This window comes from Bufo bufo, chromosome 5, assembly GCF_905171765.1.
Source record: "Bufo bufo chromosome 5, aBufBuf1.1, whole genome shotgun sequence".
Classification (NCBI taxonomy): Eukaryota; Metazoa; Chordata; class Amphibia; order Anura; family Bufonidae; genus Bufo; species Bufo bufo.
The window spans coordinates 270,896,778-270,923,203 of NC_053393.1; the positions used below are offsets into that span (position 1 = coordinate 270,896,778).

General features: G+C 45.0%; 1 protein-coding gene across 1 annotated transcript in view; it reads left to right on the forward strand.

Annotated features, from left to right (window-relative positions):
• Window positions 1-26,426, forward strand: part of PDIA4 (protein disulfide isomerase family A member 4) — a 272,038-nt gene that overhangs the window by 65,212 nt on the left and 180,400 nt on the right.

The window sequence follows — 26,426 nt, forward strand, 5'->3', positions numbered from 1 at the left end:
TAGAAACTACACCCCTCAAGTTACTCAAAACTGATTTTACAAACTTTGTTAACCCTTTAGGCGTTCCACAAGAATTAAAGGAAAATGGAGATGAAATTAAAAAATTTCACTTTTTTGGCAGATTTTCCATTTTATATATTTTATTTCTTTAACACATTGAGGGTTAACAGCCAAACAAAACTCAATATTTATTACCCTGATTCCGCGGTTTACAGAAACACCCCACATGTGGTCGTAAACTGCTGTACGGGCACACGGCAGGGCGCAGAAGGAAAGGAATGCCGTACGGTTTTTGGAAGGTAGATTGTGCTGGATTGGTTTTCTGAACGCCATATGTTTTTATAACTCCGATCGTCTTGTGCAGGGGCTTGTTTTTTGCAGAAAGTGTTGAGGTTTTTATTGGTACAATTTTTGGGTACATAGGATTTTTTGATCATTCATTATTACACTTTATGGGGCAAGGTGACCCAAAAATTGGCTGTTTTGGAACAGTTTTCATTTATTTTTACAGCTTTCATCTGAGGAGTTAGGTCATGTGATAGTTTTATAGAGAAGATCGTTACGGATGTGGCAATACCTAATATGTATACTTTATTTTATTTATTTAAGTTTTACACAATAATAGCATTTCTGAAACCCAAAAAATGATGTTTTAGTGTTTCTATAGTCTGAGAGCCATAGCTTTTTTATTTTTTGGGCGATTGTCTTAAAGAGGGTATCATTTTTTGCGGGACGAGGTGACTGTTTGGTACTATTTTGGGGGTCATAAGCCTTTTTGATCGCTTGCTGTTGCACTTTTTGTGATGTAAGGTGACAAAAATAGCTTTTTTGGCACTGTTTTTTTTAATTTTATTTTTATGGTGTTTATCGGACGGGGTCCATCATGTGATATATTTATAGAGACGGTCGTTACGGACGCGGTGACACCTAATATGTGTATTTTATTTTTTTATTTTTTTTTATAGGAAAAGGCAATGTCTTTTTTTATTTACATTTTTATTTATTTATTTTTACTTATTTTCACTTTTTTATCAGTTCCCTCTTGGATCTTGAAGATCCAGTGGGGCTGATAGTTGTACTATACTTTGCAATGCTCTTGCATTGCAAAGTATAATACTTCCAGATTGCCTGTAGGTGGCAGCACTGGACGCCTTTGCCATGGCAATCGGACGCTTTTGCAAAGCGTTCGGTTGCCATGGCAACCGTCGGGTGCTGCATTCACAGCGCTGCAGCCCCGATGGTGGAGAGAGGGAGCTCCCTCCCTCTGTTAACCCCATGGATGCAGCAACCGCAGCATCTATGGGGTTACTCAGGAGAGTGTCAGCATATAGCTGACACTCTCTGCTGATGGCGGCTCAGGAATGTAGCCGCCGCCATCACACACAGAATGGGGAATCGGGGGCAGCGCTGGAAGGGGGGCGGGGTACAGACTACAATGGGGCAGGAGGGGCGGCTAGAAAATTAATGCAGGGGGCGGATCGCATGCCAGGAAGGAGATGAGCAGGAAGGAGATGAGGGCACAGATCGGCGGGGCACAGAGGGGCACCATGTGCTTAGAGCGGCACAGATCCGGGGGGGGGGGGGGGGGGCATGAGGAACACTATCGGCTTTCAGGCTCTGATCTGCAGAGCGCAGATCAGAGCCTGAAACCGGCATTTTAACACTGCCGCGATCCGATTGGTTAGTCTGCACAGACTAACCAATCGGATCGATTGCCGGCAAGGGGCCACTCTGATTGGTCCCTTGCCGGCATTACTGCACTGTATGCTGTCCGTGACAGCAGCAGAACAGGGGCAGAAGCTTTAATCCAAGCGTTTTGCAGCGCTTGGATTAAAGAGCTGCCAGAACGTTTATATACGTGGTAGCTGCACGGGGTATGTGCAGCTATCACGTATATATACAGATTGCGGTCGGGAAGGGGTTAACATAGCCAAGACTGATCCGTATTGAACACCATTGAAAGTCAATGGAGGACGGATCCGTTTTCTATTGTGCCACATTGTGTCATAGAAAACGGATCTGTCCCCATTGACTTACATTATGTGTCAGTATCTGGATTAGGGTGGAACTAGTGATTTACAGTTATTGTTATATGACATCTTTATGAGTGGTATTGCACCGTCCAATTACACCCTACAGCTTCCATTTCTTGGACGCTGTGAATAAGAGCTAGGTAGTTGTTCAACACTAGGGGACAGCAATTGCACCCGCAACTACTCCAATATTCACACATTCTGTTAATTGTCTGTTACCTGCTGTATATGGTCACATTATCCCCCATTGTGATTCCCCACATTGCAGAGCCCTTTTGTGGCCCAGTCTCCATGTTCTGTCCCTTTTGAGTCTCACCTGTAATGTTCATGTGATTTATAATTAATAAAATGAGATTTTTTTACCTTGTTAAATCCTTGCTCTTTTTTTGTACAAGTTACATTATGTGTCAGAACAGATACGTTTGGCCCAGTTTCGTCAGACGGACACCAAAACGCTGCAAGCAGCATTTTGGTGTCCGCCTCCAAAGCAGAATGGAGACGGAACGGAGGCAAACTGATGGATTCTGAGCTGATCCTTTTCCATTCAGAATGCATTAGGGCAAAACTGATCCGTTTTGGACTGAACGGATCTCTCAAACGGAAAGCCAAAATGCCAGCGTGAAAGTAGCTTAAAATAACTGATCTCTGACAGAACTGTCACAAACTGATCATAACTAATACTCAAAAAAACTGATCAGTTATTTTTAGTCTAAACTGATACTAACTGAGCACAGGGGAACAGCCTGCCTGATCTATGCTAATGCTATCCCACTTTGCCGCTGGAAGTCTGCTCCGGCCCCGTTCACTATAATGGGGGCTGTAGTTTTTGTCCGGCCCCCTCTCGGCATGTTTGCCGTGCTGAGGCCGGACTTTCGGACCTCCCCCATTATAGTGAAAGGGGCCCGAGCTGACTTCCGGCAGCATGATGGGCTAGTGTTAGCACGGATCCGGCAGGCTGTTCCCTTGCCGGAATAGCCTGCCGGACCCTGTTGCCACAAGTGTGAAAGTATCCTTACTGAAACACAGTTTTTACAAGCTCATTGCTGATCTTACATTGTGAGACGCTGCCCCATTTTCACTAAAGTCCTTTTCATAGTCCACACGCTTTAATTATTTTCATGAACAACAACACTGCCATCCTGAACATGGTGGGGCATTTTAGGTTTCATGTTCAGGGCTGCAGTCTTAGGAGGGCTTTAATGACAATGGGGTGGGGAGGAGGAACGCTGAAAGAAGGCAGAGCAACCTGGGCTCCTACACACTGAACGCCGCCCCTGGGCCTTTGCGAGTGCTCATTTGCATATGAATTAAACTTAGTTTTTCCTGCTTATGAAAATCTAAAGAAAATAACAAAGGTACCGTTACAATCCTGTATAGGTGTGCTACAGAGCCATGTAAGCACTATATATGGCCATATGGTGGTGACAGACTCCCTTTGAAGCGTCAAACCGCCTTAACCTTCATATTTTGACGTGTATCTTATTATAGTTCTCCAACTTTTTTTTTCTTTAGAAAGTAAAAACATATACACTTCAATTGTTTTTTTATTTTTTTTTTATTATATCCTTAGGGCTCATGCACACTGTAAATCGCAGATCCACAAAACACAGATACCGCGAGTGCATGCTGCCATTTTTTTTTTCTCCTCCAGAAATATCCTATCCTTTTCTGCAAAATGAACAAGAATAGGACATGTTCTATTTAATTTTTTTTTTTGTGGAACCCCTTAAAGACCAAGAATTTTTTTATGTTTTTACATTCTCATTTTTTTACTCCATGCCTTCCTTTCTTTGCATCACCATATTTTGACCCCATCACTTTTTTATTTAATTTTTTATTTGTCTACGAAGCTGTGTGAGGGCTCCTTTTTATGCGGGGTGATTTTGTAGTTTTTACAAGCATTTTTTTATTATTATTTTGAAGTGCGTGACTTTTTGATCACTTTTTATTCAAATTTGGGTGGTGAGCGATGAAATATATGGTGAATTGGCCATTTTTATTTTTTGGGTTCCATTACGGTGTTCAGCACACAGGATAAATATGTTTATATTTTAATATTTTGGGACAAGGTGATGGGAATTACATTATTATTATTATTATTATTATTATATATATATATATATATTTTTTTTTATTTGTTCTTTTTTTTAAATTGTAAAAGTCTTGAACACTGGATCATTTAATCGCTTTCCCCGTAGACTACACTGAATTACCAATGCATTCTATGGGAGATTTGTTTTGTTCCTATGGAGCCCTGCCTGTGGCTTGAGGCTTCCTCGATCATCAAGCAGGGGAGCCCGGGAGTGCAGCACTCCTGGGGGAAAAGCCTTTCAGATGCCGTAGTCACAATTGAACACCGCATCTGTGGGGTTAAATGTCCGTGATCGGTGATGCTGCCAATTACAACCATTGCCTCTTGGTGCCTGCTTTTTAACCTGCTCAGGACCGCCGTACGCAGGATTGCGTCTTTGCGGCGGTCCTGTTACTCTGGGTGGACGCGCCGGTGCGTCCTCTCGCGAGAAGCATGCGCATCGCGGGCCGGCAAAATTTAAAAGACAAGTTCGTCATCAACCTGCCAGCCAATGATTATTGCTGGCAGGTTGATGATTTTCAAAAAATCGAATCAGAAGCCATCTAACACATTATATTTATAAATATAATGTGTTAAATGGCTTCTGTGCTCCTCTGCTGGTCCTTTTCGTCGGTTCCAGCAGAGGAGCACACATCACTGTGAGTACCCACCAACACCACACGTAGCCCCAGATCACCCCCCATCACTCTCCATCACCCCAATTAACCCCTTGATCACCCCTTGATCGCCCCTGTCAATCACCTAGTGAAAGGGAAAAAAGTGATCAGTGTAAACTGTCACTTTTTTTTCCCACTGGTATTGATTTATAGTTTTAGGATAGTTTAGGTCCCTTGGTTAGGTAGTTAGCGTCGGTTAGCGCCCAGCCCACCGCACCGCAGTCACTTATTCGCTGATTAGCGTATCGCTAATCAGCATTTGTACTTTTATAGTATCTGTAAGTGATCAAAACTGATCACAGTCAGATCTATAATTGTATTAGTGTCACCTTAGCTTGCCCTCCACCCAAAACGCAGTGTTTGCCCGATCAGGCCTGATCGGTCGCCCACACGTGCGTTCACCTACGCCCGCCCCGCCGCAGTGACAAAAATTTTTTTTGTTTTTTGATCACTGCACAATCACTTTACAAGCGCTGCGGCGATAAAAAAAATCTGTTTTGATATTTTTTATCAATCGCAGCGGCCTCCGGTACTTCGCTAGCCTCCCCTTTGTAAGACAGGCTTGCTTTTTTTCTTGGGTAGTCTCAGGGAATACCCCTAAATTTAGTAGTCCAAATGTCAAACAGGGGGTATTCTTCTGAAGAGGTCTACAGGCTTCTGACCCAGTCGGATGAGTAATGGGAACCCTCATCTGACGAATCTAGCAGGTCAGAATGTGAACCTGTAGAAAGCGGTAGCAGTCTGACTCAAAGTTCGGACGAGGAGGTTGAGGTCCCTGATAGCACCAGGCGTACTCGGCCCCTTGTTGCTAGACCACAGGTTGCGCAGGATCCGTTTCAAGGGCAGCAGAGTGGGGCTGGCGCTGTCGGATTACGTGGTGAGGCATACACCAGCAGCGCAGCCCATCCTGGAACTAGTACCAGCACTGCCGTACAACATGGTGAAGTGGCGAGCACCAGAAGGGCAGTTGAAGCTGGTACGGTGGCACGTGAAATAGTTACCCCGTCGCAGCCACCGCAAAGACAGGCCCGTAGAGCCCCTAGAATCCCTGAGGTGCTGGCAAACCCTGATTGGCAGTCCCCAACTTCAGCCGCACCATTAGTTCCCCTTTCACCGCCCAGTCTGGAGTTCGGGTTGAGACAGCTCAGATCGGTTCGGCCCTGGGATTTTTTGAGCTGTTCTTGACTGCGTAGCTCTTGGACTTAGTCGTGGCAGAAACAAATCGGTATGCCACTCAATTTATAGCCGCCAACCCGGGAAGCTCTTATGCCCAGTCTTTCCGGAGGAAACCAATCCAAGTTTCCGAATGTAAAATTTTTCTGGGCCTTCTCCTGAACATGGGTCTAACCAAAAAGCATGAATTGCGGTCATATTGGTCCACGGACCCGATTCATCACATGCCCATGTTCTCTGCTGCTATGTCCAGGACACGTTTTGAGACCATCCTGCGTTTCCTGCACTTTAGCGACAACACAACCTCCCATCCCAGATGCCACCCAGCTTTTGACCGGCTCCACAAAATTCGGCCCCTCATAGACCACTTCAACCAGAAATTTGCAGATTTGTATACCCCTGAGCAAAACATCTGCGTAGACGAGTCCCTAATACATTTTACCGGGCGCCTTGGCTTCAAACAATACATCCCAAGCAAGTGCGCCCGGTATGGGGTCAAATTGTATAAGCTCTGTGAAAGGGCCACAGGCTATACCCACAGATTTTGGATCTATGAGGGAAAAGATCAGACCCTGGAGCCAGTCGGTTGCCCTGACTACCTGGGGAGCAGTGGGAAGACAGTCTGGGACTTGGTGTCACCCTTATTTGGCAAGGGGTACCATCTTTATGTGGACAATTTTTACACAAGTGTGCCCCTCTTCAGGCATTTGTTCCTAGAACAGATTGGCTGCTCTGGCACCCTGCGACCTAGTCGCCTGGCTTCCCCCAACGGCTCGTTACCACCCGTCTTGCAAGGGGGGAGAGGGCTGCCTTGTGTAACGAAGAACTGCTCGCGGTGAAATGGAGAGACAAGCGTGACGTTTACATGCTCTCCTCCATTCACGCAGACACGACAATCCAAATTGAACGGGCAACCAGTGTCAATCTGTGTCCACGACTATAATGCGCTCATGGGAGGGGTGGACTTCAATGACCAGATGTTGGCTCCCTATTTAGTTTCCCGACCCACCAGACGCTGGTATAAGAAGGTGTCTGTATATTTAATTCAATTGGCTGCATATAATAGTTTTGTTCTCTACAGTAAGGCTGGGAGAACAGGATCCTTCGTCAAATTTCAGGAAGAGATCATCGCGAACCTCCTGTATCCAGGAGGTTCCGTGGCCCCAACCACGAGCGACATTTCCCCAGTGTCGTTGCTGGTACCTCAAACCGACCGCCACCCCCAAAAATTTTTTTGTGTCTGTAGCAGGAGTGGAATAAGGCGTGACACCCGCTATTTCTGTCCTGACTGCCCTGACCACCCTGCCCTATGCTTTTGGAGAGTGTTTCCGGAAGTACCACACACAGGTACACTTAGCATAGGGATTGCATCTCACAGGACAGGCACACAGGGCTATTAGGGCCCTTTCTCTCACAGCTGCTGCAAACCTCTTTCATCTGGGATAAAGTGCATAATGTACTTCGCCACATCTTTGGGTGATTTGCGCTTTGCACATTGTCCCATGGGGAAGGAGAGGTTTGTCCTATAAAAGGTGTAAAAAACAAACAAAAAAAAACACCAGTAAGCAAAAAAGTTAACTTTCAGTTCCAAAAAGTTTATATGTTCTGTTCAAAAGTTATTATAAAGTTAATAAAATTTATTGCGTTGCGGCCTGGTTTTTTCTATTTCTTTTTCTTTTTTTTACCTTCCAGGTGGACCAACCGATCGACTAGCTGCAGCACTGATGTGCATTCTGACAGAAGCATTGCGCTGCTGTCAGATTACACACAAGTCGGTGTATGCGGCGCTGCAAGACGAGATTTCTCCTCTGCAGTAAAAGATACGTTTGCCGAGACATATGAGCTGAGGAGGCGGCGGTATTCATATGCTTTGGCAAACACTTTGTATATATAAAAAAAAATAAAAAATCCCGGCAATGATTTATTCATCCACATCGATTGATGTGAATGGAGAAATCTGGTTTGCCAGGGCATACGGGCTAAGTGGGTATGGATGTTGGGCGGAGCTCCTATGTCCTGGCAGATGCCTTTCCCCTCTTTTTTTTTTTTTTTTGGGCAGAGATTTTTTCATCCACATTGATCGATGCGAATGAAGAAATCTGTGCCGTTCATTTTTTCTTTCAGCTTAGAGGCTGAACGGAAAAAAAAATCTCATTACCCGTATGCTCAATATAAGGAGAATAGCAGAAACTCCTAATGCTGGCCATACATGTAATGATTGCGGAGACCCTCAAATGCCAGGGCAGTACAAACACCCCACAAATGACCCCATTTTGGAAAGAAGACACCCCAAGGTATTCACTGAGGGGCATATTGAGTCCATGAAAGATTGAAAATTTTGTCCCAAGTTAGCGGAAAGGGAGACTTTGTGAGAAAAAACAAAAAAAAATCTATTTCCGCTAACTTGTGCCAAAAAAAATAATAATTCTATGAACTCGCCATGCCCCTCATTGAATACCTTGGGGTGTCTTTCCAAAATGGGGTCACATGTGGGGTATTTATACTGCCCTGGCATTTTAGGGGCCCTAAAGCGTGAGAAGAAGTCTTGGATCCAAATGTCTAAAAATGCCCTCCTAAAAGGAATGTGGGCCCCTTTGCGCATCTAGGCTGCAAAAAAGTGTCACACATGTGGTATCGCCGTACTCAGGAGAAGTTGGGCAATGTGTTTTGGGGTGTCATTTTACATATACTCATGCTGGGGGAGAGAAATATCTTGGCAAAAGACAACTTTTCCCATTTTTTTTTTTTATACAAAGTTGGCAAAGATATTTATCTCACCCAGCATGGGTATATGTAAAATGACACCCCAAAACACATTGCCCAAATTCTCCTGAGTACGGCAATACCACATGTGTGACACTTTTTTGCAGCCTAGGTGGGCAAAGGGGCCCACATTCCAAAGAGCACCTTTCGGATTTCACCGGCCATTTTTTACAGATTTTGATTTCAAACTACTTTGCACGCATTTGGGCCCCTAAAATGCCAGGGCAGTATAACTACCCCACAAGTGACCCCATTTTGGAAAGAAGACACCCCAAGGTATTTCGTGATGGGCATAGTGAGTTCATGGAAATTTTTATTTTTTGTCACAAGTTAGTAGAATATGAGACTTTGTAAGAAAAAAAAGAAAAAAAAAAATCATTTTCCGCTAACTTTTGACAAAAAAAAAAAAAGTTCTATGAACTCACTATGCCCATCAGCGAATACCTTAGGGTGTCTACTTTCCGAAATGGGGTCAGAGCTGCTTCAAAAAGCGGAAATTCACATTTTTGTACCATAGTTTGTAAACGCTATAACTTTTACCCAAACCATTTTTTTTTTTTACCCAAACATTTTTTTTTATCAAAGACATATAGAACAATAAATTTAGAGAAAAATTTATATATGGATGTCGTTTTTTTTGCAAAATTTTACAACTGAAAGTGAAAAATTTCATTGTTTTTGCAAAAAAATCGTTAAATTTTGATTAATAACAAAAAAAGTAAAAATGTCAGCAGCAATGAAATACCACCAAATGAAAGCTCTATTAGTGAGAAGAAAAGGAGGTAAAATTCATTTGGGTGGTAAGTTGCATGACCGAGCAATAAACGGTGAAAGTAGTGTAGTGCAGAAGTGTAAAAAGTGGACTGGTCATTAAAGGGTTTCTGTCACCCCACAAAACTTTTTTTTTTTTTTTTTTTGGATAGTTAGATTCCTTATAGGGCGATATAGGAGAATATAATAGTCTTACTTACTTTCATGCGGCCGATTCTTTATAAAACGAAGTTTTATAATATGTAAATGAGGGCTCTACCAGCAAGTAGGGCGTCTACTTGCTGGTAGCCGCAGCAGCAATCCGCCCCCTCGCCGTGTTGATTGACAGGGCCAGCCGTGATCTCCTCCGGCCGGCCCTGTCAGTAATTCAAAAATCGCGCGCCTCTGGTCATTCGGCGCAGGCGCTCTGAGATGAGGAGGCTCGTCTCCTCAGTGCGCCTGCGCCGATGACATCACCGAAAGAGAAGACGTCATCGGCGCAGGCGCACTGAGGGAGTGCTGAGGAGACGAGCCTCCTCATCTCAGAGCGCCTGCGCCGAATGACCAGAGGCGCGCAATTTTTGAAATACTGACAGGGCCGGCCGGGAGGAGGAGATCCCGGCTGGCCCTGTCAATCAACACGGCGAGGGGGCGGATTGCTGCTGCGGCTACCAGCAAGTAGACGCCCTACTTGCTGGTAGAGCCCTCATTTACATATTATAAAACTTCGTTTTATAAAGAATCGGCCGCATGAAAGTAAGTAAGACTATTATATTCTCCTATATCGCCCTATAAGGAATCTAACTATCCAAAAAAAAAAAAAAGAGTTTTGTGGGGTGACAGAAACCCTTTAAGGGTGTTTAAGCTAGTGGGGCTGAGGTGGTTAAAACCGCAGAAACCCGGCAGGTAAAATGCGCGCTTAGCTTCTGAGTGGGTGCAATGTTTAAAACCATGGTCTACATGTACGGTCATCACACTTAAGAAATTAGAAAGAAAATGCATGTACGTGGTTCAATTACAATGGGGTACATTTATTATGCCCTGTATGCCACTATTATGGTGTATAAAAGTCACAAAATATGGCACACGTCATAATTTGTGACTTTTTAAGGTTCTCGCCACTTTCCGAAGTGGTGAGAAAAGGGAGCATGGCTTAGGGTACTTTTACACTAGCGTTAGAAGAATCCGGGAGGCCGTTCCGTTGCCGGAACTGCCTGCCGGATCCGGAAATCCGTATGCAAACAGATATAATTTGTTTCTAGATCCGGATGCGGATCTGTCTGACAAATGCATTGAAATACCGGTTCCGTCTCTCCGGTGTCATTCGGAAATCCGTCAATGCGGCAATTTCTTGAACACTTGGTACTGGATCAGTCATTAATGCATTTCAATGGAAATGAATGCCGAATCCGGCAAGTGTTCCAGAATTTTGGCCTGAGAAAATGCTGCAGCATGTTGTGGTATTTCCTCCGGCCAAATACAGTGAAAGGGACGGAACGGAAGACATCCTGATGAATACTAAACGGATTGCTTTCCATTCAGAATGCGTTAGGACAAAACTGAAGCATTTGTGTGAAAGTAGCAGAATGGGCAGGGTTTTGCATGTCCTACATGATTTACTATAGCTTATACCATAAACTGGCGTACGTTATAGCTGAAGTCTGTAGCAGTCTGGCATAGACTTTTGCTTCTGGTGCACAGCCAGGCAGCAATGCCCCTAATTTATTAGAGGTTGTCCCATGAAAAATATTCTACAGTTTTCAAACCAGCACCTCGATGTGAATACTTTTGCATTGCATGTGATTAATTATTTTGTATAGTCACTGAGTTATTCAATAAAATGTATCTGTATAGCGCCACCTGCCCTTTGTTCTTTTTATTATCTTTGTCCTATTAACTGAGATGGCCGCACATGCTCAGTTTCATCCTTCAACTGCCTCCTGAGCTGTGATACGGAGAGCATGGACACTCCACCTGAGCTGCAGCAGAACAGACACTCCCTTTTAGCTGTCAGCTTGATATAAATCTAGCAATGAATGAAAAGATCTATGGCTCCATGTTGTAAGAAAATATTACATATAAATATATACTATATTTAATACACTCTCTTACTGGGTCTGTTTCGAAGGTTGGATGCAATAAATAAGACACAAGAGTGAGTGTATACCCCGAAGTTAGACTGGGTTCACACGGGCGTTGCGGGAAAAGATGCGGGTGCGTTGTGAGAAAATGCGCGATTTTTCAGCGCGAGTGCAAAGTGTTTTAATGCATTTTGCACGCCCGTGAGAAAAATCTGCATGTTTGGTATCCAGACCCGAACCCGGACTTCTTCACAGAAGTTCGGGTTTGGGATCTGTGCTATGTAGATTTTATTATTTTCCCTTATAACATGGTTATAAGGGAAAATAATAAAGATCGGATGCCCATCCCGATCGTCACCTAGCAACCACTTGCTTGCGGATGCTTGTGATTTTCACGCAGCACCATTCACTTCTATGGGGCCTGTGTTGCGTAAAAAACAAACAATATAGAGCATGCTGCGATTTTCACGCAATGCAAAAGCGATGTGTGAAAATCGCCGCTCATCTGCACAGCCCCATTGAAGTAAATGGGTCCGGATTCAGTACGGGTGCAATGCGTTCACCTCATGCATTGCACCCGCACAGAATTCTCGCCCGTGTGAAAGGGGCCTAAGGGTTTTTATTCCTTGAAAACTATCATCCTCCCTTCCATGTCAACACCCCATATCAGTTATCCAAGAGTCTATGGGCCTTCCCAGAAACAGAATCTTGGTCAACCAGTTATTCTACCATTTTATGATAATTCGCTCATATTTACACATTTTGGGTGCCTTTTTGTTCTCTACCAATCAGCATATGTAAGAGATGCAGGATATTCCAAGACCTCCATCTGTCAGAATCAGAGTAAGGCACTTTTACACTCGCGTTTGGTGCGGATCCGTCATGGATCTGCACAGACGGATCTGTTCAGATAATTGAACCATCTGCATCTGTTCAGAACAGATCCATTTGTATTATTTTTAACGTAGCCAAGACGGATCCGTCTTGAACACTATTGAAAGTCAATGGAGGATGGATCCATTTTCTATTGTGCCAGATTGTGTCATAGAAAACGTATCAGTCCTCATTGACTTACATTGTGTGTCAGAACGGATCAGTTTGGCTCAGTTTCGTCAGACGGACACCAAAACACTGTAAGCAGCGTTTTGTTGTCCGCCTCCAAAGCAGAATGGAGACGGAACGGAGGCAAACTGAGACAAACTGATGCATTCTGAGCGGATCCTTTTCCATTCAGAATGCATTAGGGCAAAACTGATCCGTTTTGGACCGCTTGTGAGAGCCCTGAACGGATCTCACAAACGGAAAGCCAAAAAGCCAGTGTGAAAGTAGCCAAAGACAAAAGGAACTACATACATACTAATGAAGTATATACACTAGAGTTGTTGCGATACCAAATTTTTGATTCTATTTCGATACCATAAAAAAGTATTGCGATACTCAATACCATTCGATACCACGCAAAAAAAAAAAGCCAAAAAAAGCCACGTGCGTTCCGCATTTTTTTGTTTATTTCTTTTTTTTTACAGTTTATTTAATAATTATTTTCCCCCTTAGAGGCTAGTACCTGGGATCTTTTCATCCCTTGTCCTATTCACCCTGATAGAGCTCTATCAGGGTGAATAGGACTTCACACACTCTCTGCTGCCCTGTGCATAGTACACACAGCAGCAGGGAGATTACCATGGCAGCCAGGGCTTCAGTAGCATTCTGACTGCCATGGTAACCGATCGGAGACCCAGGATTACACTGCTACCACTGCACCACCAATGAGGGGAAGGGGAGGGGACCACTGTCACCAATGATTTTAATACTGGGGGGGGGCTGAGGGGGTGGGCACTGCGCCACCAATAATAATTAACCTTTTAATACAGGAGGCGGGTGCCGACAGCAGATCAGCGGCAGTTAACCCCTCAGGTGCTGATCACAGCTCCCTGTCAGAGGCAGGGTGCCGGCTATGCGATTCTGCTGCTGGCACCTGCCTCCTGTATTAAAAGTTAAAGACGACCTTTCATGAGCAGGCTATATAGAGCGGCGCCAAGGGATCTCCCTGCACCTATTATTATTTCTGGACGCCGCTCCGTTTGCCCGATGTGCCCCCATTACCGTCTCCTGCTCCGTATGCTAATTACCCATTGCTCCGATAGTAGTAATTAGCATACGGAGCAGGAGACAATAATGCGGGCGAACGGAACGGCTCCCAGGAATAATAGTAAGTGCAGGGAGATCCCTGGGCGCCGCTGGTAACTTAAAGTCCGTACCCATATAAAGTCCTGCTATCATTGGTGGTGCAGTGCGCCCGCCCCTCTCTCCTCATTGGTGGCAGCAGCATCGGGGGAGGGAGAGACTGCTTCCTTCTCCCCTGTGATGCTGAGGGAACATGATTGCGTTGACAGAAGCGCGCTCATGTTCTGTGATGCTAGACTGCGCAGTAGCGCAGCCCAGTATCGAAAAAATGGAAATCCTGGTATCGTATCGATACTGGGACAAAAGTATCGATTGGGTATCGAAATTTTGATACCCGCAACAACCCTAATATACACCATTCAGACATATAGTCGCCTACATCTTTCACTGATTCACACAAATTCCTCATATATGCAATGTAATGTATATTTTATTTCTAAAACCTGTATTTCTTACAATGTGAGGTACAGGGATGGTTTTAGCTTCATTAGAAAGAGACTGTTATGTACTACATGATGCCAGATTTTCATTTTTTACATTAATCGTGGGATAACCGCTACAGTTACATCTACAGTCCCAAAACATATGTAGCATCCTACAATCAGCCAACTGGCAGTAGCGATGTGCTAATGTCAGCTAAACCTAACTAGCCTATTTCTACTTTTATCTATGCCCCCGTTACGCCAGAAATCTAACTTTTATAATATGCTAATGAGCCTCTAGGAGCAGGGGGAAGCGTTGTTCCTGCTCCTAGATGCTCCGTTCTCCCACCTTTGTCGCCTCCCTCCAAGTCCTGATTGACAGGGCCAGGCAGCGCTCGCATCTTTCTGGTGAAATCTCGTGCCCTTCAGTATCACGGTGAGGGAAAGACGCTCACAGGCTGCCAGCTTTCTCACTGCACCTGCGCCGAATACTGAACGATGCAAGATTTCACCAGAGCACAGGGCTGACAGACAGATGCGAGCGCTGCCTGGCCCTGTCAATCAGGACTTGGAGGGAGGCGACAAAGGTGGGAGAATGGAGCATCTAGGAGCAGGAACAACGCTTCCCCCTGCTCCTAGAGGCTAATTGGCATATTATAAAAGTTAGATTTCTGGCGTAACGGAAGAATAGATAAAAGTAGGAATAGGCTAGTTAGGTTTAGCTGACATTAGCACATTGCTAATGTCAGCTAGCTTAATAGAGTTAAATCTGGTGACAGAATCCCTTTAAGCTGAACCTACTGATCTTATTATGACACTTATTAAAGGTGGGCATGAACTGCACAGAAGTCAGGAGTTTCCACCCGCCAGCATTCAACCTTACGTGTGCCTCTACCGAAGTGAAACTTATAAGCTACTAGCAAAAGGACCCGGCTTCTCACGGGTATATTTAATCTATTTCATTTAATGTTTCCGTGTGTCTGTAAAAAGATATGAACCATATCCCCTTTAACAGTGACCTCCACAGTGCCCGCCCCTTTAACAGTGACCTCCACAGTGCCCGCCCCTTTAACAGTGATATCCACAGTGCCCGCCCCTTTAAAAATTACCTCCACGGTGTCCGCCCCTTTAACAGTGACCGCTACAGTGCCCCCCCCCCCCCTCCCGGATCGGTGATTGCAGCAAACCACAGGTCAATTCAGACCTGTGGTTTGCTGCGCTTCCGGGTTATTCGGGTCCGATAACCCGGAACAGGATGGTGATTGGTGGTGTATTATCACACCACCGATCACCATCCTGTGATCCTGAGAGGTGATGGTGACATCGCCTCTCAGGATCGCTTCTGATTGGCTGCAGGGCGGGTGGGAGGTTTAAACTCTGCGGCTCTGCCTCCTCTCCCTTTCTGTGTCCGGAGCCCGTGGAGAGGGGAGCAGCGTTGGATCTGTGCCTAGCACCCCCCTTCTGACCGTCCACAGTGCATAGGGACAGGTTAGGGAAAGGTTTAGATTAGTCAGGGATATTCGTATATTAGTGAAACTTTAGGAAAAAAATAAAAAGTTTAATTGTTGCATCACCCTGATCGGGTGTCTGGGGTGCACCTTAGACCACCCCACCGCTGATCAGCAAGTTAGAATTATTTATTTTTTGGGGTTTTAACTTTTTTTATTTTATTTTTTTCCTTTTATGTTAAGGGCAAAGTCCAAGAACACCCGTGCCCCCACACACACGCACACTAAATAAAGTTTTACACACACACACACACACTCACTCCCCTATAGCCCGCCGGACGTTCTCAGCCGAGGAGGCATACGCCCTGCTTGCCTCAGAGTCCGAGAGCCCCAATGAGGACGAGGATGACCCCACTTTCCTCTTGTCATCCGCGTCCTCATCATCTAGCGATGATGATGAGCCCCCAAGGCGGCGGAGCAAGGGGACCGCCATGCCAGGGACCCCATGGCCCACACTAGTACGAGCAGCTCTGGGGCTCGTACTAGTTTACCGGCCCACCAGATAAGTCCACCTGAGCCCCCTACCGGTGAACTTGCATGGTGTACCCCAGAGGATTTTGAGCCTGTGATTCCTGATTTTGTTGGCCAACCAGGAATCCAGATTCCCACAGTGGGCTTCACTGAATAGGACTATTTGTCTTTTTTTTCAGTGACCACTTTGTGAATCTGATGGTGGAGCAAACGAACTTGTACGACCAACAGTTCATTGCTCAACACCCGGGCTCCTTTTTGGCTAGGGCCAGTGGCTGGACTCCGGTCAGTGCATTCGAGATGAGGACGTTTTGGGGCCTCGTGCTGCACATGGGCCTAGTCAAAAAACACAGTGTCAGGCATTACTGGAGTGGGGCCGTCCTCTACCAGACCCCACTTTACAGTACGGCCATGACACGTTCTTGTTTTGAGGCCATTTAGAAATGCCTGCATTATGTAGATAATGCAGCATATTCCCCCCCAAGGTGATCCCGCCTATGACAACCTGTACAAAATCAGGTCGGTCATCGATCACTTTGGGGCCAAATTTGTACAGGCCTATGTACCTGGAAGGGAGGTCGCGGTTGATAAGTCTCTCATTGCTTTCAAGGGGAGACTCATTTTCTGCCAGTATTTTCCCTCTAAGCGGGGGAGGTATGGCGTGAAGCTGTACAAACTTTGTGAGAGTACCTCAGGGTACACTTACAAGTTTCGTGTGTACGAGGGGCGAGATTCCCGTATTCAACCCTCAGAATGTCCCCCCACTCTGGGTGTTAGCGGAAAACTTGTGTGGGACCTTATGCACCCACTGCTAGATAAGGGTTACCACCTGTACGTGGATAACTTTTATACTAGTATCCCCTTGTTCCAGTCCCCTGCCGCCAGATCCACGTCCGCTTGTGGGACCGTGCGGAAAAATCAACGCGGCCTCTCTACCCACCCCCTCCAGGTACCTATCCCCAGGGGTGAGACCCGTGCCCTTACCAGTGGAAACCTGTTGCTGGTCAGATATTAGGACAAGAGGGATGTCCTTGTACTGTCCCTGTGTGAGGTACCGCGGCAACGGTCCTCAAGCCCGATTGTATCGTTGACTACAATTGGTATATGGGAAGAGGTGATCTCTCTGATCAAGTCCTCAAGCCATATAACGCCATGCGCAAAACCCGGGCATGGTAAAAAAAAAGTTGAGGTCTACTTGGTACAGGTTGCCTTGTACAACTCTTTTGTGTGGTCCCGGAGCGCTGGCAACACAGGGAAATTCCTCCAGTTCTATGAGGCAGTCCTCAAGGCCCTGATCTTTTCTGACCGGGAAAGAGCAGGCCGGAGTACCTCGGGAACTGGAGGCGCCCGGATCGTCCCGGGCCCACACTTTCCAGGTGTGGTCCCCCATACTGTAAAGAAGGGACGGTCCCAAAAAAGGTGCAGAGTGTGTCACAGGAGGGGGATACGGAAGGACACCACCACTCAGTGTGACACGTGCCCAGATCATCCGGGCCTCTGCATTATTGGTTGATTCAGGGAGTACCACACTTCCATGGAGTACTACATTTATAATCCCCTTACCCAATTTTAGATATCGCCATGTCCGTAAGAATCTGCTCTATAAAAATACTTACATCACAAAAAGTGTAATAGCAAGCGTCAAAGTCGTATGCCCCCCCAAATAGTGCCAATAAAACCGTCCTCTCACCCTGCAATAAATGATCCCCTACTTAAGATAATCGACAAAAAAATAAAAAACGGACTCTTAGACTATGGAGATACTAAAATTTTTATTTTTTATTGTTTTAAAAAAGGATAATATAGTGTAAAACCTAAATAAATATAAAAAAAGTAGACATATTGGGTATCGCCACGTCTGTAAGAATCTGCTCTATAAAAACACCCATGACCTAACCCCTCAGATGAACACGATCAAAAAAATAAAATAAAAACTGTGCCAAAACAGCAATTTTTTTGGGCAAATTTTCCATTTTAAACCGTTTTTTCCAGTAACAAAGCAAGGGTTAACAGCCAAACTAAAAAATATTTATTACCCTGATTCTGCAGTTTACAGAAACACCCCATATGTGGTCGTGAACTGCTGTATGACCAAACGTGGTTTCTGGAAGGCAGATTTTGATGGTCTTTTCTTTTGGCACCATGTCCCATTTGAAGAACCCGTGATGCACCCCTAGAGTAGAAACTCCATAAAAGTGACCCCATCTAAGAAACTACACCCCTCAAGGTATTCAAAACTGATTAACAAATTTTATTAACCCTTTAGGTGTTCCTCAACAATTTATGGCAAATGGAGATGAAATTTCATAATTTCTATTTTTGGTAACCAAAATGTTTACAAAGATGTAATATAGAGCAACCAAAAATCATATGTACCCTAAAAATAGTCCCAACAAAACTGCCACCTTATCCCGTAGTTTCCAAAATGGGGTTACTTTTATGGAGTTTCTACTCTAGGGGTGCATCAGGGGGGCTTCAAATGGGACAGTGTAAATAAACCAGTCCAGAAAAATCTGCCTTCCAAAAACCACACGGCGTACCTTTCCCTCTACGCCCTACCGTGTGCCCGTACAGTAGTTTGACCACATATGGGGGGTTTCTGTAAACTACAGAATCGGGACAATAAATATTAAGTTTTGTTTGGCTGTTAAAGGGAACCTGTCACCGGGATTTTGTGTATAGAGCTGAGGACATGGGTTGCTAGATGGCCGCTAGCACATCCGCAATACCCAGTCCCCATAGCTCTGTGTGCTTTTATTGTGTAAAAAAAACGATTTAATACATATGCAAATTAACCTGAGATGAGTCCTGTACGTGAGATGAGTCAGGAACAGGACTCATCTCAGGTTAATTTGCATATGTATCAAATAGTTTTTTTTACACAATAAAAGCACACAGAGCTATGGGGACTGGGTATTGCGGATGTGCTAGTGGCCACCTAGCAACCCATGTCCTCAGCTCTATACACAAAATCCTGGTGACAGGTTCCCTTTAATACTTGCTTTGTTAAAAAAAAGATTAAAATGGAAAATTTGCCACAAAATCGAAATTCGGAAATTTTATCTCCATTTGCCATTAACTCTTGTGGAACACCTAAAGGGTTAACGACGTTTGTAAAATCAGTTTTGAATACCTTGAGGGGTGTCGTTTCTACAATGGGGTCATTTTGGGTGGTTTCTATTATGTAAGCCTCATAAAGTGACTTCAGACCTGAACGGTCACTTTAAAAAGTGAGTTTTTGAAAATTTCTGAAAAATTTCAAGATTTGCTTCTAAACTTCTAAGTCTTGTAACATCCCCAAAAAAATAAAATGGCATTCCCAAAATGATCCAAACATGAAGTAGAGATATGGGGAATGTAAAGTAATAACTATTTTTGGAGCTATTACTGTGTATTATAGAAGTAGAGAAATTGAAACTTGGAAATTTTCAAATTTTTCAAAACTTTTGGTAATTTTGGTATTTTTTTTTAATAAATAAAAGTAAAATTTTTTTTACTCCATTTTACCAGTGTCAGGAAGTAGAATATGTGATGAAAAAACAATCTCAGAATGGCCTGTATAAGTAAAAGCGTTTGACCACCTCAGCGCCCATAGCTTAAACACCCTTAATGATCAGGCCACTTTTTACACTTCTGCACTACACTACTTTCACCGTTTATTGCACGGTCATGCAACTTACCACCCAAATGAATTTTACCTCCTTTTCTTCTCACTAAGGCTACTTTCACACTAGCGTTCAGGTGTCCGCTCGTGCGCACCGTTTGAAGGGGCTCACGAGCGGCCCCGAACGCATCCGTCTGGCCCCAATGCATTCTCAGTGGAGGCGGATCCACTGAGAATGCATCCGCCTGCCAGCGTTCAGCCTCCGCTCTGCTCAGTGACGCGGGACACCTGAACGCTGCTAGCAGCGTTTCGGGTGTCCGCCTGGCCGTGCGGAGGCGAGCGGAATCCGTCCATACTTACAATGTAAGTCAATGGGGACGGATCCGCTTGAAGATGACACAATATGGCTCAATCTTCAAGCGGATCCGTTTCCCCATTGACTTTTCAATGTAAAGTCTGAACGGATCCGCTCAGTCAACTTTCACACTTAGAAAATTTCCTAAGTTTTAATGCAGACGCAACCGTTCCTGAACGGATGGGAACGTCGGCATTATCGGAGCGGATCCGTCTGATTGAAACATCAGACGGATCCGCTCCGAACGCTAGTGTGAAAGTAGCCTAATAGAGCTTTCTTTTGTTGGTATTTCATTGCTGCTGACATTTTTACTTTTTTTTTTTGTTATTAATCGAAATTTAAGATTTGTTTGCAAAAAATATGACATTTTTCACTTTCAGTTGTAAATTTTGCTAAAAAAAAAAACACATCCATATATAAATAGTTCTCTAAATTTAATTGTTCTACATGTCTTGATATAAAAAAAAATGTTTGGGTAAACAAAAAAAAAAATGGTTTGGGTAAAAGTTATGAGCGTTTACAATCCTATGGTGGTACTAAATGTTGAATTTCGCTTTTTGAAGCAGCTCTGACTTTTCTGAGCACCTGTCATGTTTCCCTGAGGTTCCTACAATGGGCCAGACAGTACAAACACCCCACAAATGTCCCCTTTTCAGAAAGTAGGGGGGGGGGGGACACCCTGAGGTATTCGCTGATGGCATAGTGAGTTCATAGAACTTTTTATTTTTGTTCACAAGTTAGCGGAAAATGATGATTTTTTTCTTTTTCTTACAAAGTCTCATATTCCACTAACTTGTGACAAAAAATAAAAACTTCCATGAACTCACTATGCCCATCACGAAATACCTTGGGATGTCTTCTTTCCAAAATGGGGTCACTTGTGGGGTAGTTATTTTGCCCTGGCATTCTAGGGGCCCTAATGTGTGGTAAGTAGTTTGAAATCAGAATCTGTAAAAAATGGCCGGTGAAATCCTAAAGGTGCTCTTTGGAATGTGGGCCCCTTTGCCCACCTAGGCTGCAAAAAAGTGTCACACATGTGGTATCTCTGTACTCAGGAGAAGTTGGGCAGAATGGGGGGTTTTGGGTGTCAATTTTACATATACCCATGCAGGGTGAGACGAAATATCTCGGCAAAAAGACAACTTTTCCCTTTTTTTTTATACAAAGTTGGCATTTGACCAAGATATTTCTCTCACCCAAGCATTGGGTATATGTAAAATCACACCCCAAATCACATTCCCCAACTTCTCCTGAGTACGGCGATACCACATTGTTGTGACACTTTTTTGCAGCCTATGATGCGCAAAGGTGCCCAAATTCCTTTTAGGGAGGCATTTTTAGGACATTTGGATCCCAGACTTCTACTCTACGCCTTTAGGGCCCCTAAAAAGCCAGGGCAGTATAAATACACCTACATGTGACCCCATTTTGGAAAGAAGACACCCCCAAGGTATTCAATGAGGGGCATGGCGAGTTCATATAAAAAAAAAAAATTATGGCACAAGGTTACGCGGAAATTGATTTTTTGGGTTTTTTTTTCTCACAAAGCCTCCCTTTCCACTAACTTGGAGACAAAAATTTCAATCTTTCATGGACTCAATATGCCCCTAAGCGAATACCTTGGGGTGTTCTTTCCAAAATGGTGTTATTTGTGGGGTGTTTGTACTGCCCTGGCTTCATTGAGAGGTCCTCCGCAATCATTACATGTATGGCCAGCATTAGGGAGTATTCATGCTATTCTCCTTATATTGAGCATACGGATAATGAGATTTTTTTTTTTCCTTTCAGCCTCTTGGCTGAAAGAAAAAATGACAGGGACAGATTTATTCATCGCATCGAACAATGTGGATGAAAAAATCTCTGCCAAAAAAAAAAAAGGAGGGGAAAGGGCATCTGCCAGGACATAGGAGCTCCGCCACACATCCATACCCACTTAGCCCGTATGCCCTGGCAAACCAGATTTATCCATTCACATCAATCGATGTGGATGAATAAATCATTGCCGGGATTTTTTTTTTTTTTTTATATATATACAAAGTGTTTGCCAAAGCATATGAACACCGCCGCCTCTTCAGCTCATATGCCTCGGCAAACGTATCTTTTACTGCAGAGGAGAAATCTCGTCTTGCAGCGCCGCATACACCGACTTGCGTGTAATCTGACAGCAGCGCAATGCTTCTGTCAGAATGCACATCAGTGCTGCAGCTAGTCGATCGGTTGGTCCACCTGGAAAGGTAAAAAAACAAAACAAAAAGAAAAAAACCAGGCCCGCAACGCAATAAATTTTATTAACTTTATAATAACTTTTGAACAGAACATAATAAACCTTTTTTTAAACTTTGAACTGAAAGTTAACTTTTTTGCCTACTGGTGTTTTTTTTTTTTTTTTTTTTTAACCTTTTATAGGACAAACCTCTCCTTCCCCATGGGACAATGTGCAAAGCGCAAATCGCCCAAAGATGTGGCGAAGTACATTATGCACTTATCCCAGGTGCAAGGAGAGGTTTGCAGCAGCTGTGAGAGAAAGGGCCCTAATAGCCCTGTGTGCCTGTCCTGTGAGATGGCAATCCCTATGCTAAGTGTACCTGTGTGTGGTACTTCCCGGAAACACTCTCCAAAGCATAGGGCAGGTGGTCAGGGCAGTCAGGACAGAAAATGCGGGGTCACGCCTTATTCCACTCCTGCTACAGACACAACATCTTTTTCGGGGTGATGGTTGGGTTGAGGTACCAGAACGGACACTGGGGAAATGTAGCTCGTGTAGACGGCTAACTACACTGTGGATGGGCCACGGAACCTCCTGGATACCGGAGGTTTCGATGATCTCTTCCTGAAATTTGAGGAAGGATCCTGTTCTCCCAGCCTTACTGTAGAGAACAAAACTATATATGCAGCCAATTAAATTAACTATACAGACACCCCCCCACCTTCTTATACCAGCGTTCTGGAGCGTCGGAAACTAAATACGGAGACAACATCTTCATTGAAGTCCACCCCCCTCCCATGAGCAAATTATAGTCAGTGGACAACAGAGGGGTTTTTCAATGACACTTGGTTGCTCGCTCACATTGTTTTGTCGTGTCTGCGTGAAAATGGAGTAGAGCATGTAAACGTCCAGCCTTTGTCTCTCCATTTCACACCGCGAGGCAGTTCTTCGTTACCACAAGGCAGCCCTCTCCTCCCCCCTTGCAAGACTGGTGGTAACGAGCCCGTTGGGGGAAGCCCACGCGACTAGTGTCCGCGCCGTGCCACAGCAGCCAATCTGTTCTAGGAACAAATGCCTGAAGAGGGGCACACTTGTGTAGAAATTGTCCACGTAAAGATGGTACCCCTTGCCAAATAAGGGTGACACCAAGTCCCAGACTGTCTTCCCACTGCTCCCCAGGTAGTCAGGGCAACCGACCGGGTCCAGGGTCTGATCTTTTCCCTCATAGATCCGAAATTTGTGGGTATAGCCTGTGGCCCTTTCACAGAGCTTATACAATTTGACCCCATACCGGGCGCGCTTGCTTGGGATGTATTGTTTGATGCCAAGGCGACCCGGTAAAATGTATTAGGGACTCGTCTACGCAGATGTTTTGCTCTGGGGTATACAAATCTGCAAATTTCTGGTTGAAGTGGTCTATGAGGGGCCGAATTTCTTGTGGAGCCGGTCAAAAGCTGGGTGGCCTCTGGGACGAGAGGTGCTGTTGTCGCTAAAGTGCAGGAAACGCAGGATGGCCTCAAATCGTGCCCTGGACGTAGCAGCAGAGAACATGGGCATGTGATGAATCGGGTTCGTGGACCAATATGACCGCAATTCATGCTTTTTGGTTAGACCCATGTTGAGGAGAAGGCCCAGAAAAATTTCGGAAACTTGGACTGGTTTTCACCGGAAAGGCTGGGCATAAAAGCTTCCCGGGTTGGCGGATATAAATTGAGTTGGCCCCCCCCCATAATACCGATTTGTTTCCTGCCACGACTAAGTCCAAGAGCTCCGCAGTCAGAACAGCTCAAAAAATCCTTAGGGCCGAACCGATCTGAGCTGTCCCAACCCGAACTCCAGACTGGGCGGTGAAAGGGGGAACTAATGGTGCGGCTGAAGTTGGTGACTGCCAATCAGGATTTGCCAGCACCTCAGGGACTCTAGGGGGTTTACGGGCCTGTCTTTGTGGTGGCTGCGACGGGGTAACTACTGCATGTGCCACCGTACCAGCTTCAACTGCCCTTCTGGTGCTCACCACTTCACCATGTTGTACGGCAGTGCTGGTACTAGGTCCAGGGAGGGCTGCACTGCACTGCTGGTGTATGCCTCACCACGTGATCCGACAGCGCCAGCCCCACTCTGCTGCTCTTGAAGCGGATCCTGCGCAACCTGTGGTCTAGCGACACGGGGCCGGGTACGCCTGGTGCTATCAGGGACCTCAACCTCCTCGTCGAACTTTGGTCAGACTGCCACTGCTTTCTACAGGTTCATATTCTGACCCGCTAATTCGTAGATGAGGGTTCCCATTCCTCATCCGACTGGGTCAGAATCCTGTAGGCCTCTTCAGAGAATACCCCCTGTTTGATACTTTGAACCTTACTAAAATTATAGGGGTATTCCCTGAGACTACCCAAGCAAAAAAGCAAGGCCTGGTCTTTACAAAGGGAACGGGAGGCTAGCGAAGTACCGAGGGCCGATGCGATTGATAAAAAAATATCATAACTGATTTTTTATCGCCGCAGCGCTTGGAAAAGAGATTGTAGCAAGTGATCAAAAAAATCATAATTTATTTGTCACTGCGGCGGGGCGGGCTGTGGGTGAACGCACGTGTGGGCGACCGATCAGGCCTGATCGGGCAAACACTGCGTTTTGGGTGGAGGGCGAGGTAAGGTGACACTAATACAATTATAGATCTGACTGTGATCAGTTTTGATCACTTACAGATACTATAAAAGTACAAATGCTGATTAGCGATATGCTAATCAGCGAATCAGTGACTGCGGTGCGGTGGGCTGGGCGCTAACTGACGCTAAACTACCTAACCAAGGGGCCTAAACTATCCTAAAACCTATCAGTCAATACCAGTGGAAAAAAAGTGTGACAGTTTACACTGATCACTTTTTTCCTTTCACTAGGTGATTGACACGGGTGATCAAGGGGTTAATTGGGGTGATGGGGGGTGATCTGGGACTAAGTGTAGTGTTTGGTGGCTACTCACTGTGATGTCTGCTCCTCTGCTGGAACCAACCGACGAAAAGGACCAGCAGAGGAGCAGACAAGCCATTTAACACATCATATTTACAAATATAATGTGTTATCTGGCTTGTGATTAGATTTTTTGAAAATCGCCAGCCTGCCAGCCACGATCAATGGCTGGCAGGCTGATGACGAAATACTTCTTTAACTTTTGCCGGCCCGCGATGCGCATGTGCGGGCCGGCTTTGAGCGAAATCTCGCGTCTCGCGAGATGACGCATATATGCGTGACTGTGTGCCAGGGCAGCCGCCTCTGGACCGCGATCCGGCGTTAGGCGGTCCTGAGGCGGTTAAAGTATCACCACATAAAGTGACATTGGACGATTTTGCAAAAAATGGCCTGGTCCTTAAGGTGAAAATGAGGCCCCGGTCCATAATGGGTTAACAGTGCCAGCCCCTTTAACAGTGACATCTACAGTGCCCGCCTCTTTAAAACATACCTCCACAGTGTCCGCCCCTTTTAACAGTGACCTTCACCGGTGCCTGCCCCTTTAACAGTGACCGCCCCCTTTGGTATTATCTCCGGAACGGTAAGTCCATAGAGAGCTGGAGACCTGGTCTAAAACCTTACTGGACACCTGATGTACATTTCTGCCAAATTTGGTAAAGTTCGGTCCAGTCGTTTGGTCGCGCATAAAGAACGTCTAGACAGACAAACTCATTTTTATATATATATAAGAGACTAACAGAAGGACCTGGCTTCTCACAGGTATATTTCATCTATTTCATTTTATGTTTCCGTGTGTCGTAAAAAGATATTGACCGTTTCCCACATAACATTGACCTTCACAGTAAAGAAAAATGGGTATGTTGTTATGTAAACCTGGAGTAAAACTGTGTTTATGACAGTTGGGATTTGTAGAGGAAGACTTGCCGGCTTATATTGGCTAATGTGGGTCTTTTTTTGAGAATATCTCAGGAACAGTATGTCCTAGAGAGCTGAGACCCGGTCTAAAACCTTCCCAGGAACCTGATGTACCTGTGTGCCAATTTTGGTGAAGATCGATTCAGTCGTTTGGTCGCACATAAAGAACGTCTAGGCAGACAGAAACTAATTTTTATATATATGAGATGTGGGCATTAGTTCTGACACTAGCAACCTTAGATGCATACG